This window comes from Mustela lutreola, chromosome X (genome assembly GCF_030435805.1).
Source record: "Mustela lutreola isolate mMusLut2 chromosome X, mMusLut2.pri, whole genome shotgun sequence".
Taxonomy (NCBI): Eukaryota; Metazoa; Chordata; class Mammalia; order Carnivora; family Mustelidae; genus Mustela; species Mustela lutreola.
The window spans coordinates 872731-888265 of NC_081308.1; the positions used below are offsets into that span (position 1 = coordinate 872731).

General features: G+C 56.0%; 2 protein-coding genes across 5 annotated transcripts in view; both read right to left on the bottom strand.

Moving 5' to 3' along the window:
- The window catches only part of ASMTL (acetylserotonin O-methyltransferase like), a 68090-nt gene that overhangs the window by 39298 nt on the left and 13257 nt on the right, over positions 1 to 15535 (bottom strand). Inside the window, exon 1 of one of the 3 annotated variants that reach the window (XM_059158661.1) lies at positions 8312 to 8399. The exons of the other annotated variants lie outside the window; for them this stretch is intronic. The gene's annotated coding sequence lies outside the window, so the exon portion shown is untranslated. Of the gene's footprint in view, positions 1 to 8311; positions 8400 to 15535 lie in introns of those variants that run through there. 3 annotated transcript variants of the gene reach the window in all.
- P2RY8 (P2Y receptor family member 8) overlaps positions 1 to 15535 on the bottom strand; it is a 42845-nt gene that overhangs the window by 14049 nt on the left and 13261 nt on the right. Inside the window, exon 1 of one of the 2 annotated variants that reach the window (XM_059158667.1) lies at positions 8312 to 8407. The exons of the other annotated variant lie outside the window; for it this stretch is intronic. The gene's annotated coding sequence lies outside the window, so the exon portion shown is untranslated. Of the gene's footprint in view, positions 1 to 8311; positions 8408 to 15535 lie in introns of those variants that run through there. 2 annotated transcript variants of the gene reach the window in all.

Consider the following 15535-nt stretch of genomic DNA (forward strand, 5'->3'; position numbering starts at 1 on the left):
TCCATCCAGACACCCATTTATCTGTATCAGTTTATCTATCTATTCATCTATTATCTACCATCTATTATCCACCCATGCATCCATCCATCATATCTATCTATCTGTCTATATGCATCCATCCATCTACTTATCCACTCATTTGCCCATCTGTCCATCTGTCCATCCATCTATCCATCCATTCATCCATCATATCTATCTATCTATCTACATCCATCCATCCATCTACTTATCCATCCATCTGTCCATCTGTCCATCTGTCCAGCCACTGACTCATCCATCCATCCACCCACCCAACTTGAAATTCTGTTGGTGGTGTTCCATGTTGCATTACCATTTTATGTCTTTATGCCACAAGATCTTTCCCATGAGGCGTTCTGTATTTTTACACCTCCCTTAGGTATACACAACCTTCTATCTTCTCCACGCAGTAACCACAGAACATTCTCTCCCCTCTTTTTGGAGGGCTTTCACAGGTCTTTAGTTTCCAGTTGCCATCCTCAGGCTGTTGCCCAAGCTGTCTCATAATTGTCAGGACACTCATGTCATCATGCCTGCTCTTAACCCAGGCCAGCTGTCTGCTGAGTGAAGGTATGAGTGATGGGATCTAAGAAAATGCAGCGTAAAATCAGAAAGAAATGGTACCCGAGAGATCCCTGACCTCACTCACCCATCGGAGCTTGACTGCTCCCCCAACTGGGGTTCCAAGCCATTGCCTTAATAGGTCATGACCTGTGTGGGCCTAGGGGAGAGATTCCTCCAATCCCAACACCTCCTGACGAGATGTTGGGATGTTGACCAACTGCTCTGAGAGTTGACCTAGAGGGACAAAAGATGAGAATAATCAACCCGGTAGAGGTTGGAGGGCTGACCAACACGAGCAGGATTCATGACTTCCTATAAAGCTACAGCAATGAAGACAACACGGTATTAGCCGAACGGTGGAGAAACGGACCCAGGGCATGCCACGAGACCCCAGGAACAGCCCCGTAAGAATAGTCAACTGAACTCTGACAAAAAAGGCAAGGGCAGTAACCTGGACCAAAGATAATTTCTTCAACAGATGCTACTAGAACAACTGGACATCCATATACAAAACCCCAAAAAACAAACCAACCAACAAAAAACTCCCCCAAAACCCAAAAAACTAAGAATCTAGACACAGACTCAAAAGAACTTAAAGTGGGTCACAGACTTTAGTGTAAAATGTGAAACTATAAAATGCCTCCAAATTAACACAGAACAGAATCTAGATAACCTTAGGCCCAGGGATCACTTCTTAGATCGCCAAAGGCACGATGCATGAACAAAAGAATGGATACGTTGGAATTCATCAAACTTAAAAACTTTTGGTTTGGAAAAGACAATGTCGAGACCACGTGAGTACAAGCCAGAGTGAGAGGAGGTATCTGCCAGAGACATAAGTAAAAAATATGTATAGTTGTATAAACACACACACACATCTATATATCTAAAATTTACAAAGAATTGTTAAAACTCAACTATACGAGAACAACCAGCCCCATATGAATCATGGGCTAAAGGTCAGAACCCATAACTCGCCAAAGAAGACATAGGGATGTCACAAAGCCTACTGAGAGGTCCCACCCGTGGTGTGTCCTCAGAAAAATGCACGTTAGCCCCACAGTGAGATGCCACGAGACAGGTATCGAAATAACTGGGGTCTAAAAACACCGCCAACGGCAAAGTCTGGTAAGGCTGGGGAATGGTTCTCGGTCCACACGGGGCCTTCCTAAGTGGGAGTTTGCATCACTGGGGGCCTCCTGGCCACTTTGCACCTGTCACTGCGTCTTCAAGGGTGACAGGGTACCGCCAATACCTCCACGCTTCAAGGTCCCTGATCTCTGCAGACCCGAGTCTCATGTTACTGCTGCATCGCCTCTGAGCGAACAGTGTGTTCTCAGACTTCAGAGAGGGGCTGAGCCGCAGTCATGGGGACAGCTGGTGGGCGAAGCTAGCGGTGGAAGACGGGGGGCCGTCTGTCTGCTCAGATCACAGTGCAAGAACCCTTCCCGCTAAGCATACATGGGCACGTGATGGTCTTATCACTCTCTGTTCTATTTCCCTCTGCATTGCACAACCCAGGTGCGCTGTAAATTATGGGTGATTTGCATGCCATTGTCAGTCTAAACGCCGGTGGGGCGTGTGCAGATTTTAATCGCCGCCTCCTGCGAGACGGCAGCCGAGTTCGCGGTTCCTTGCCTCCTCTGTCTTTTTCCCAGAGTGGGACACGCGCAAAGGGCTCCCTCGCCAACCAGAGACCAGAATCTCTGAAATGCAACAAGTCCCTTGCTTTCTGTTGGCGTGACATCGTTGGTGGTTCTTGTTCGTTTTTGTTTTTTTTTTCCATTTTTCAAGCTGCACCCCCTACGCACATGTTCCTGAGCAGTTCCGTCATAGCCAAAGCAGGCTCCGTCTGTGAGGCAGGAAGTGACCAGAGGCACGCATTAATTAACGTGAACAGCCATTCTGTGAAAGAAAACCCAGCCGGCCTGGGGGTTGGGGACCTGCCGGGAAGTAGCAGTTGGCAGGCGGCGCATAACAGGAATTTCAGGCCCCTCCACCACCACGGAACCAGAACGGCGTGAATACGTTGGAGAGGTTTGCAGAAGGAGTGGAAGCAGAGAGGGGGTGAGCGGGTCCACAGGCAACGAACTAAAGCTCTCCTCCGCTCAAAGACCTTGATTCAGATCTCTTCTGTAGGTCAATAGATTGTGATGCCACTTAATAGTTGAGCCACCACGGGGTTCGTGGTGCCCATCCAGTTTCTACCAACATGTCCTGCAAAGCTGCCAAACCGAAAATGGTCCAAGGCACGTCTGAGGAGAAGCCAAGGCATCGCGATAGTCTCACAACTGCTTGAATGTGACGGGCACTTTCCTTCGTTCTCTTGATTGAAACACCCAGGGACAGGAGCCCTTCAGTGGGACATGCCCTGGGTATGCACATTTCCCTGCTTTCCAGATGGTGTTTAAGCCTCTCTCTTGTGGATGGGAAGAACTCCCCTAACATGCTGATGAAGACAGATAGAGGTGCATCTCCAGGTCATGCCAGGCAGGGCTTGGGGTCCAGAGAAGGGTCTTTTAAAAAAAGGAGCTTGTATGTGTGCAGATCAATATACAGATAATAGAGACACGTAGATGGCTGATGGAGTATAAGGTTAGACAGATAGGTAAATGGATGATAGATACAGTTCGATGGATGGATGCATAGACAGAAGATTGGTGGCTGGTAGACAGATAGATGGTAGATACATATATGGGTAGGTAGATATGTGATGGATGATAGATGATACATCATGGATACGCAGATAAGGAAATACAGGTGAGTAGGTGGATAGATAAATGGATGGATGGATAGACAGACTGATAGATGATAGATTGGTAGATAGAAAACAGATAGATGTAGGATGAATGGATGAGTGATGGATGGATAGATAAATAACAGATAGATAGATACATATATATGGACAGATGCATGGATGGATGGATGGATGGATGGATGATGGATGGATAGACAGATAACAGATATATACAGACAGACGGATGGATGGATGGATGGATGGATGGATACATATGATAAATGGATAGATAGATACATAAGTATGGATAGATAGATAACAGATAGAGATGGACAGATGGATCCATGAACGGATGGATGGGTACATAGGTAGATCTACATAGACAGATGGGCAGATGGATGGATGGACAGATATGAGATAGATAGATGGACAGATGGCTAGAAAGGTGATGGATGGATGATGGGGATAGGTAGATGTGTAGATGAGAGATACAGACAGATAGGTGGAGGGATGGTTTAGAGACATGGATGAGAAGGGGAAGCGCATTTGCCTCAAGGATCTCCCTTTGTCTGCCTTGTGTCAATGCACAATTCATGATGTTGCTCAAGAAAGACCTTGCTTGTTCACTGAAACCCGTCTACTCCAAGGCCCCATCCACGGTTCAAATGGATATGAAGTTAGATGTTGACTTTACTGTTTCATCAAAGAAGCAGTGTCTTGAAATGAATGAAAGGAAAACTGGTGACTTGGGGCAGGAGGAAATCCCCTAAATGGACCCATTTACATTTTTTTTCCGTGCGAAATTGATGGCCTGCCCTACCGTGTGTCCATGGAGGCGTGATGGCCTGGTGATGAGCAGCCTAGCCTTGGTGGTGGGGTGAGGGGTTGGTTAGCAAGACGTGAGTTCAAGTCCCAGCTCCTTTAGTGGGAGATGGATGGCCCCATCCAGGGACTTCCCTCTGTGAGCCCAGTTTCCACCATGGGAGATGGGACAGTATTGCTTTCCTATGACTATGACAACACATGACCACAAATTGGGGCCTTAAAACAATGGAAGCTTTCTTTGTCCCAGCTCTGGAGGCCAAGAGTCCCGAATGAAGCTGTCGGCAAGGCTGGTTCCTTCTGAAGGAGGCTAAAATGCACACGTGAGTTCTTCCCCAAGTAGGATGGTCAGCCGTGCATTGAAATGAGGCAATAGAGGGGCAAATATGCCATGTGATGTTCCCACTCACTATCTAGACTGTCCATGCACCTACCCATTTATATCTGTTATCTATCTATCTATCATCTGTCTATCTCTATCCATCAATCCATTACCCATCCATTCATCCATCCATCCACCCACCCAATCTATGTGTCTGTGTATCTCTGTATCCATCTCCAACCACCCATCATTCATCATTCTATCTATCCATACATCCATCATCTGATTATCCATCATATCCATCCATCCATCCATCCATCCAACCATCCATCCATCCATCCAACCTTCCATCCATCCATCCATCCAACCATCCATCCATCCATCATCTGATTATCCATCATATCCATCCATCCATCCATCCATCAATCCATCCATCCATCCATCCATCCATCCATCCATCCATCCAACCATCCATCCATCCATCATCTGATTATCCATCATATCCATCCATCCATCCATCCATTCATCCATCCATTTATCTGATCATCTCTATGTATCTGTTCATTTCTCTGTCTCTCACTTAGCCATTCTGTCCCGGGTAAACCCCAAGAGAAACGAAGATCCACATCCACACACAAGCATGGACACGCATGTGATAACAGCACTATTCAAAGCAGCCAAACGGTAGAGACAACCCAACTTTCTATCGACAGGTGGATGCAGAAGCAGAAGACGGTCCATGCCTGCAACGGAATATTACTCAACCATGAAAAAAGAGTCACGTTCCAACACCTGCCACCACGTTATTGGATCTTGAAACACGACGCTTCCAGAGAGACGCCGACACCAAAGGCCACATTCTGTGTAACTCTATTTACGGGAGACGTCCAGAACGGGAAACCCACTGAGAGAAAGCCGATTGCTGGTCCCTTGGGGCTGCACAGAAAGCACGGGAAGGGACTGCACTGTGGGGCTGGGGTCTCCTTGTGGGGCAGCGAGAGTCTTCTGGAACCAGGTAGAGGCAGTGGTCACATGAGATGGTGAATGGACCAAAGGCCCCCTGAATTATTTACTTGCTTGTGTGCTATGTGAATTATAGGTCCATAAAAATGAAGGCCTCAGAGACCCCGGCGGGAGAAAGCCTGAAGATGTTTCTGCTGAGCTTCCCCATGTCCTACTGGGCTCTCACACCCTCATGTCCTCCTGGCTGACTGCTCACCCCAGCTTCTGAGAATTCCCTCCTTTGTCTCCGGCGTCCCCGCCCTTTGGGTCACTGGTGGGGTGTCCGCAGCCGGCCACCCACGTCTGCTGGCCTGTGGTTTCCACGGCCCTTTACACCCGCAGCGGGACCTGGGTAAAGAGGAAGGGGTGACAACGACCACCTTCACTCATGACCTGACACTTTCCCCGGGAAGCCGGCGTTTGTGGGTTCAGAGTTCCCAGGGGCTCCTACTGTTTTCATTTCCTTCTGTCCCGAGGCCGCAGACAGTTTCTCTCTGGCTCGCATCCCCCGGGGGGACGGGAAGGCTTGGGCCGAGCATCCCCGAGCCTTCGGACCATGTCTGTGGTGTTTCTGGGTGAGCCCTGCTCCTGCCCTGGGTCTAGCTGTCCCATCTCAGCGTCTGCTGTCCCTGTGTCTGGGGCCACGCTGTGTGCTGAGGAGCAGAGGGGGTTGGCCCGAGACCGTGGCCTGCACCACGTAGGACCAGCCGTGGCTTTCCCTCATGCACGGAGCTGTCCTCACTGGAGACCGTCGGCCGTGATCCCCCAGGTGAGGTGACACCTGCTGTTTGGGGCTGTGAGTCTCGGGCGTGGACACACGTCGGAACACAGCGACAGAAGAGAGAGAGGGTGTCGACAGCGTCCCCTGTCTGGGCAGCCCTCCAGGAGCCCCTCGGTTCATGCAGAAGCAGAATGGCTTGGCCGAGCCCGCCTGCTCCCCGAGTGTCCCCGTCGTGACCCGTCCGGGTGTCTGTCAGTGCGGCCCCTCGCCCCTCGGACTGGTGGAGGCCTGCGGGATTGCGCCCACTTTGCTGGTCTTTGCCCACTGACCAGCAAGCACCCAGGCCTCTCAGAGCAGCTGCGCGCATCTCAGGGCAGGGCACCGAGACCGCTGTCTGGGGTCGGCGAGGGCCGCAGTCCTCCAGGCCAGGCCTGGGCGACGCGCAGCTCTGTCCTGCGCTTAGACCCGGACACACGGGCGTCCTCCTGCAACGCAGACGGAGGGAGTGAACGGCACACGGAGGTCCCCGTCCGCGCACAGAGGGACGCACGGGCGCACGGATGAGCGAGAGGAGGGACGGAGGACGGAGGACGCGGCCCGTGAAGGCGGGGTGAACGTGTGGACGCGTGAACGGAAGGACGGAGGGGTCGGTGCACGTGTCCACCCAGAGCCCCTCCTGCACCCTGGGGCTCCTGCCCCGGCTCCTCTGATGCGGCCTGCCGTTCCGCTGACCGTGCAGCCTGCACTGTCTTCTCCCCTGTGCTGTCCCCTGCCGTGTCCAGCCCCTGCCCTGCTGTCCCCCTGCTGCAGCAGAGCCTGGTGTCCAACCCCCTTTCCTCCCCTGCAGTCACTCTGACCTTTGTGGTCCACAGGACTGTGCGCCCCACACGCGCGAGATGCGGCCCCCGCGAGTCCCGCCCCAGAGTCCCAACACTGAGCTCCTGGGGACTTCCCCAAGGCTTAGCCTCATCTGACCCTGGTATGAGCAACAGAACCATCCAGACAGGCTGGTCCCTCTGAGTTCTGCTTTCCAAAGACGGGGTTCAGCCTGCCAGGGAATGTCTTTCCTTGCACACAGGGCGAGCAGACTTCTGCCAGAGACCCTAAACCCACAGTTGAGGGGTGGGGGGAGCTGAGGAAGGCGGAGCTAAAACAGGGGACGGGAAAGAGAGAGCGAGAGAGAGCAGGAGCTGACAACATTTACGCTCCTGGATCCAGCCGTGCCTGAAGCTGTCCTGAAATCCGTAAGTACCCAGTTAGACAATGTCCACCTTGAGTCAAGTGTCTATTGTGTGCCACCCCAAGAGCTGTTCCTCACCCATTAGGAGCCGGCGTGCACCCCGTTGGGGGACAGAATGGCAGAGGAGGCAGATTTGAGCCGGGGACACCGCGGCTGCTGCCTCGGCCGACACACAGTCATTCCACGGTAGCCCGACGCAACAGCGCCTGCCTTGTCGGAGGTCACCGAGTCCCTGCACGGAACCCTGGTGACAGGGGCCCGCGTGGCCGTCCGCCCTCCGTCCGTGCCAACGACAACGCGGAGCAACCGAGAACAACGGGCCCCCACCCCTGTGAAACCGTAACCAAAAGAAGAAGAGAAAAAGAAAGCACCAAAGGCAGGTGTGCAGCTCCAACATCTCATCCCAGAGACGCCGGGATGAGACCGCGAGCTCGCGTGTCGGGAGGGCCGGAGCGGTCTCGGCAACCCGGCTAGACCACACCGGCCGGCGGACGGACGCCGGGCGCCGGCCAGGGGAGTTGCATTAAAACCCACGACACACTGAGCCATTGTCTGGTTTGCGTGTCCCGAGACGTGTGAGGACGAGGGGTTTCTGTGGAGCCCTGACACCCGCGGGCCCTCCACCCGAGGCCTGGGACCCTGCGGCGGGCTCTGCGTTCCCCCCCGTGCACCCCATAAATCGTGGGTAGGACACGGGGGCGGCCAAGGTTCTCGCAGCCCACGCCCCCAAGGCAGCTGACCACCAGCCCCGCGACCCAGCAGCATCTTTAGGTGGACGGCTGATTCCCTCACCCGGGATTTGTCCTGCCTCCCTGGGGGACGGGGGGGGGGGGCCTCGGCATGACCCAGGCTTGCGTGCCCCCCTCCTCGGGTCCCGTGACTTACAGTGACGGTCCTGGGCGAGCTGTCCTTGCGGAGCTGCTTTGTGCGGCGTGTGGTGGGGACCCTTACGCTGGTGCACGGGCGGCGGTCCCTTCAGAGAAAGGACCCCGTGGCGGTCCGTCCGCGACACCCGCCCCCCAGCAACGTCGACACGGTCCCCGGCCCCCCAGGGGACCCAGCCGCCTGCCCGAAACGGCAAGCCGTCATCTGCAGATTTAATTAAACACACAAAGGTTGTGAAAGGTTCCTCTTTTTCGCCGCGAATCCGGGGCCGGGCGGGGGCAGGGCGCCGTCCCTCCGTGCCGGGGATTTCACAGATTTTTTTTTTTTCAAGTTTACATTAAAAAAAAAAAGGGTATTTATTAAAAAACAAACAAAAAAAAGCTTTGCTGGAACGTAGTCAGGGCCCGACGTGGGGAGGCTTAGTTGGTGCTGAGGGCGGGGGACACGTTGCCGTGTGGTTTCCTCTGGATACATTTTAGACCGTTTGGTTTTACTTTGTAAACAGCCGTTCACGGTAATGATCGAACGCACAGTCCCGATCGGAACGACGCTCGTTAATGCCAAGGAAGCTGCTGGACTATGGTCCGTTTTCTGAGTTTTTTCCCATTATGAGCTGAATTGTGTGCCCCTCCCTGCCCCCAACCCCAACCTCACACGCTCGAACCCTGACCCCCAGGAACTCAGAATGTCAGTGTATTTGCACGCGGGGTGTTTAAGGAGGTAAAGCCTGGATCTCAGCTTCCCAGACTCAGCCCTGCCTGGATCTCAGCTTCCCAGACTCAGCCCTGCCTGGATCTCAGCTTCCCTGACTCAGCCCTGCCTGGATTTCAGACCCCCAGACTCAGCCCTGCCTGGATCTCACACTCCCAGCCTCAGCCCTGCCTGGATTTCAGACCCCCAGACTCAGCCCTGCCTGGATCTCAGACCCCCAGCCTCAGCCCTGCCTGGATCTCAGACCCCCAGACTCAGCCTGGATCTCAGACCCCCAGACTCAGCCCTGCCTGGATCTCAGACACCCAGCCTCAGCCCTGCCTGGATCTCAGACCCCCAGACTCAGCCCTGCCTGGATCTCAGACCCCCAGACTCAGCCCTGCCTGGATCTCAGACCCCCAGCCTCAGCCCTGCCTGGATCTCAGACCTCCAGACTCAGCCCTGCCTGGATCTCAGCCTCCCAGCCTCAGCCCTGCCTGGATCTCAGCCTCCCAAACTCAGCCCTACCTGGATCTCAGACCCCCAGCCTCAGCCCTGCCTGGATCTCAGACCCCCAGACTCAGGCCTGCCTGGATCGCAGCCTCCCAGCCTCAGCCCTGCCTGGATCTCAGACCCCCAGCCTCAGCCCTGCCTGGATCTCAGACCCCCAGCCTCAGCCCTGCCTGGATTTCAGACCCCCAGACTCAGCCCTGCCTGGATCTCAGACCCCCAGCCTCAGCCCTGCCTGGATCTCAGACCCCCAGACTCAGCCTGGATCTCAGACCCCCAGACTCAGCCCTGCCTGGATCTCAGACCCCCAGACTCAGCCCTGCCTGGATCTCAGACCCCCAGACTCAGCCCTGCCTGGATCTCAGCCTCCCAGCCTCAGCCCTGCCTGGATCTCAGCCTCCCAAACTCAGCCCTACCTGGATCTCAGACCCCCAGCCTCAGCCCTGCCTGGATCTCAGACCCCCAGACTCAGGCCTGCCTGGATCGCAGCCTGCCAGCCTCAGCCCTGCTTGGATCTCAGCCTCCCAGCCTCAGCCCTGCCTGGATCTCAGACCCCCAGCCTCAGCCCTGCCTGGATCTCAGACCCCCAGACTCAGCCCTGCCTGGATTGCAGCCTGCCAGCCTCAGCCCTGCCTGGATCTCAGCCTCCCAGCCTCAGCCCTGCCTGGATCTCACACTCCCAGCCTTGAGCTCTGGGATCAATAAATGCCTGTAGCTAACGCTGCCCCACATGGGGTGTGCGTGGCGCCATCCCTGAGCACACGGTTACATTCCCTTCCCAGAAGGCAGGTTGGGGACAACAGAAGAACCGACTCGGGTTTTAAATAGAAGTACGCCGGGTGCAGGCCACTCTAGGTACCTCAGAAGCACATGACGGACGCACGGACGGAAAGACTCGCGCTGGCAATCTGGCCGTCCACCCTGCAGAACCCTGAAAACCATTGCCGGGGCGTCGGGCCTTGCGTTCTGGCTCCGTGGCTCGGCTGCATGTTGACTTGTGATGCTGGAGGGTAGGCAGAGCCACGGGAAAGGATTCTGCAGCTTTGGTTAGGGGAGTCCCCCAGGAGGGCCCCCACCTGGGCTGCAGCCCCCTAGAGGATACATCCTGATGGCTGGTGCTGCTCCCTCCGGAGGCTTTTTCCTCCCCTCTTCCAGCCCTTCCCACGGCCCCAGAACCCTCCTCCTGGGGCTTTCGTCCGCTGCCATTCTGCAGAGGAACAGGCTAGGAGGACGGCCCTTCAGCTCCAGATGTCCCGCGAGCAGCGGCCTGAGGCCTCGTGCATGAAGCCACAGGACGCATTTCATGCCACGCGGACTGAACCCCTGATCACGGCTTCCCCGGAAGCTTTGCCCTATTAGCGTTTTAAGAACAAAGCCCCTGGAGACCCCCCGCCCCAGGAATGGATGGCGATTATTTACCATTTCCTAGTTTCTGAGTCTGGCGTTCCCGTCGCAAAATGCACGGGGAAATCCGGCTGGGAGAGACGTGCATGCGGGGTGAGTTCCCCGCGGGGACGCCATGGTCCGACCCAGCTCCTGGAGCCCCGTGTCCATTAGCTTGGGCTCTTTCTCCCCATCTGCAAAGCCTGCTGCGCACCCTCGAGTCTCCTGCCCGACGTCCTCTATCCTGCTGCTGTCTTGCACGCCAAGGGACCCTTCCTGCGTGGGACCCACCCCAACAGGACAGCCCTGGGTCACCCACCCACCTCCATTGCGCTCTGCCGATGACCAGCCTTCACGCCGTCGGCAAACCCCAACCTCCTGTTTGCAAAGCCAACAGGACGTACGCCCAGGGTCTGAGGATTCGGATGTGGACCTGTTTGGGGGTGGGACGGGTGTCTGCCTTCCCCGGGGCGGGGGGCTTGCAGAATTCATTTCTGGACCCCCGCCGCTGGGTCGGATACGCGTCCGTGATGGCGGGTGGTGAGTGTGCATGGGGGGGGGGGTGTGCAGCAGAGAGAGAGGGTGCAGGGCTGAGCTCAGGCATGTCTCCCAAAGCTGGACACCTCCTGGGTCTGGTGAGGCTTTTGAGAGGCCACCGTGAGGACGATGAGGGGAAAATAGGCAGGTAGGACCTAGGGGAGCAGCAGGAAGTAAGCAGAGCTGTGGTAGGGGGCCAGCGTCTTGGGGCATAGGGAGAAGCAGGAAGGACACCGAGCTTAGGAGCGTTTGAGGCGAGCCGGGGAGAACCAGCCACCGCTTCCCCCCGGCCTGGACTTGGGACCAGGGAATGTAGATTCCCTCGACTTTGTAGGATCAGAGATAGGGCTCACAGTCCTGTGCCAAGAGCCCAGGGATGGCCCAGCCCTGCATGGGCTCCTCCCCAGTCATCACTTGGCTTGTGTTCCTGTCTCGGCGACGGGTCCTAACGCTGCTGTGGTCGCATGGGGGAGCCCACACGCCTTCGAGGTCTTGCCCTCGCTTCTTTTGGGAATCGTCGCATCACAGCACAGCTCTGTGCAATCGCTCGGCACGTGATGAGCAGAACGAGGTTCCCGCACATGGAGGCTTGACAATGCAGGACGGCGGCACCCGTGCGGACGTGAACGGAGCTCGAGGACACGGAGCTCGGTGACATCAGTCAGATGCCGGAGGAAAAATCCTATATCACTCCACATACACCGGGACCCCAGAGCCATCAGACGCACAGGTGGTGGGTGCCCGGGGCTCGGCGGGGAGGACTCGGGGTGAGTGTCTCATGGGGACAGACTTCCAGCTTGGCAAGATGAAAACATCCCTGAGGGACGCCCGGGTGGCTCCGTCGCTGAAGCATCAGCTTTGGGATCAGGTCCTGAGATTGAGTCCCACGTCGGGCTCCCTGCTCGGAGGAGAGTCTGCTTCTCCCTCTCCAGCTCCCCCTGCTAGAGCTCTCTCTCTCTCTCTCTCTCCCAAACAAACAAATAATCTTTAAACATTTAAAAAAAAAAAAATAAAAGGATTTAGGGAGCAGCATCGAGCTTATCGACAGCAGGATGTCACGGTGCATGTAGAGGTCGGCTGAGAAGGCAGGTTTCCCTACGAAGCCTTCTTACCCCACACACACAAATGAAAGAAAAAAATATATAAAATAAGTTCAGATAAAAGCACCATAAAATAGCAAAGCTATTTCCCCCGGGGGTGAGGGGATGGGGGACACTGCGGAGTCATCTTGGGGTTGCCGTGGGCGGTCAGATAGCAGGACTCTGCCGGCACGGGTGTGGGTCTTCTGTGTTCAGCGATGTCCTCCGGGGGGACGGGGATCCTGGGTTCGCCAGTGGCCAGTCCTTGCATGCAGGAAGGAAAAAACCCTAAATGGTATGCATGCTTTTTTTTTCTTTTTTAGGGTTAGGAGCACCTTGGAGTTCCCAGATCAAAGCAAGTGCCGGGCGGGGGGGGCTGAGGCTACGGTGACGTGAGCTGGTGTCGCCCAGCGCTGGCTTCCAAGAGCAGCGTCACCACCGACCTCCACACCCCGGAGTCTGGTCCTCCGAGGGGCCAGCGTGGGTTCCTGGCTGTGACCACTGACAGGCCTGGTTAGTGGGGACTCCGGGGGCTTCCCGGGAGAGTCCCCCGCAGCAGCTCGCGGAGCTGGACACCCCCGTGAGCGGGATGTTGGAGACCCACAGGCACACACACACTTGCACCAGGAGGGAAGTGATCCCTGTGCACAGCCGGGGCGCGGTGCCAGACTTCCTGCCCCCTCCGCCCTGAGGCCAAAGTCTCGGTTCTGTCCTGTGGGAGGTGGGGATTTTCAACCCTGACCTTTTCACTGGCCCCGGGGCTGGGCAGGGCTCCGGCATGGCTGAGGGTGTGTGTCCTGGAGCCGGCTGAGTTCCGGGGGGCCTCCTCTGCTCACACGCCCGGTGGGGGGGGGCGGTTTGCACGGTGATTCCCGGGACCCGACGGCAGGAGGCGGAGATGTGGGAGCCCCGAGGACATCAGCAGCGTCCGTGGGAGGGACGCTCAGACCTTTGTCCATGTTTCTGTTTGGCTTTCCCGTCCGTGTTTGGATGTCCAGCCCTGTCTAGGGTTGTGGTGGCCGCGACGGTGTCCCCAAGGGCAGACTGCAAAGGGAGTGGGTTTATGCATCCTTGTTCTCTGCTGCTCTGAGCGCGGCTGCCCTTCCTCCCCCACAGCAAACTCGGCGTTGGGGTTTCTGACAACTGGCCGGGGACTGGCCCCACCTGGGGCTGCTTCCTCTTTGCGCTCACCTTCAGGGGCACAACATTGCCCCCCCAGCGTGCCCTGCGGAGGGCTCTGTGCCTGCTGTTCTGCCTGCCTCTTGTCCCCAACCGGCCCTTTTTCCCTCCCCGCCTCTGGCCGTACAGGAACGAGACCACGCTGACCGCCTCCACCGAGCCAGCCAACCCTGCTTGGTGGCCTGCCACGGTACGGGGGGAGGCAGACAGGAAACGTGACCCCAAAAGGATACATCCGCATCCTGATCCCCGGAGCCTGGGCGTGGGGCTTTCTTGGGGGGAGCTGGGTCTTTGCAGATGTGATTAAATGAAGGATCTGACCTCATCCTGGATGAGGCTGTCCTTCTACATCCAGGGACGGGGTCCTTGTAAGATTTGGAGGACAAGAGACACAGACAGAGGAGAAGCCACATGAGGACGGAGGTAGAGATGAGACGGACGCGGCCACCAGCCCGGCGACACCTGGAGCCCCAGAAGCTGGAACAGGCAGGAAGGACCCTCCCCTGGAGCCGCAGGAGGGAGCAGGGCCCTGTCCCGCCTGGATCTCAGACTCTGGCTTAGACTTGGGAGAATTTCTATTGTTTTCGGTCACCCGTGTGTAGTCCTCGGTAGTGGCTGCCCCAGGAAATGACCACCAGTGTCTTCGTCTGCGCAGCCTAAAGCAATATGGACGCTAGCAGCCAACGCCGCCAGTTTTAACAGATGCAAACCACTCCAGACCCACCGCGAACGTGGCTGTTTAAGAACGCGACGGCGAGGCGACCGTTCTGAAGGCGTCTCGGATGGTATCACCGACCGATGAACGGACTCTTGGAAGATTGGACAAGGTCACACGATTTTCTCTCTCTCTCTCTCTCTCTCTCCTCAAACTGCCATTTTGTTATCACCGTTTTTGCAGATTCTGAGCGTCTCAGGGACGTGCTCGAAACTCTTCGGTCTGCGATCGCGTCCAAGTCACGACCACCAGAATAGGTGTGCACGCTGTAACGCACACGTGTGTTTCACTTCCCGTCCGTCGGGCCCTCGGCGCCGAAAGGCTTGTTCGGAGTCATTGTGGTCACATCGGTGCAAGAAACATGACTCTGTCGCACGCCTAGATACACCTAACAGTGGGGGGAAAAATGTATGGGACACGACTTCTCGAATGAGGTGGACTGTGGTCAGGATCTTCCCACACGTTGAAGAAAACAGAACATTCGTGCACCGAAAGAAACACGTATTCTCTCATTTTCGCTTTCAATAGGCATTGAATTCAACACACATCTTGCAAGCTCCCCCAGGACGAGGGCTCAGTGTCCCCCAAGCCAATAGGCTCTGATTCGGTTCCAACGAGGGCTCGCGAACTCACAGAGTAGCCGATTCGGAGGAGAGGGTGCAACAGTTTCATCCGTGGGATTCCCGCCCATGAATCTTGAAACTAGTAGGAGGTGATCCCGCCATGTTGAAAAGTCTCCATGGGTCCGACGGGCAGCTCTAGCGTCCTTGGGGCGTGGAGGAGGGAAGGGTGACAAACTGGACATGTGAACATTGTCTTTGCTCCGGGGAATTCAGACGTTCCCCTGCATGGGCCCCGTGCACCTGCTTTGTGAGTGAGTCACCTCCCCGGCCGTCGACACAGGGGCGACCAGGTGGGTGACACGGGACCCTTCAGGATTATGATACCCGGGGTTGACTATTAAGAAGGTGAGCACCTCCTTTGGGGTCACTGGGGATATGCGTCGTAGTAGGATCTATCCTGGAGGAGGGCTAGCTTTCTCTTGTTCACCCAGAATTCTAGAACTTTCTTGAACTTGCATTTGAGTTGAACGTTGACTGGAAAAGAAACAACCTTATCTCCGTGGTCACA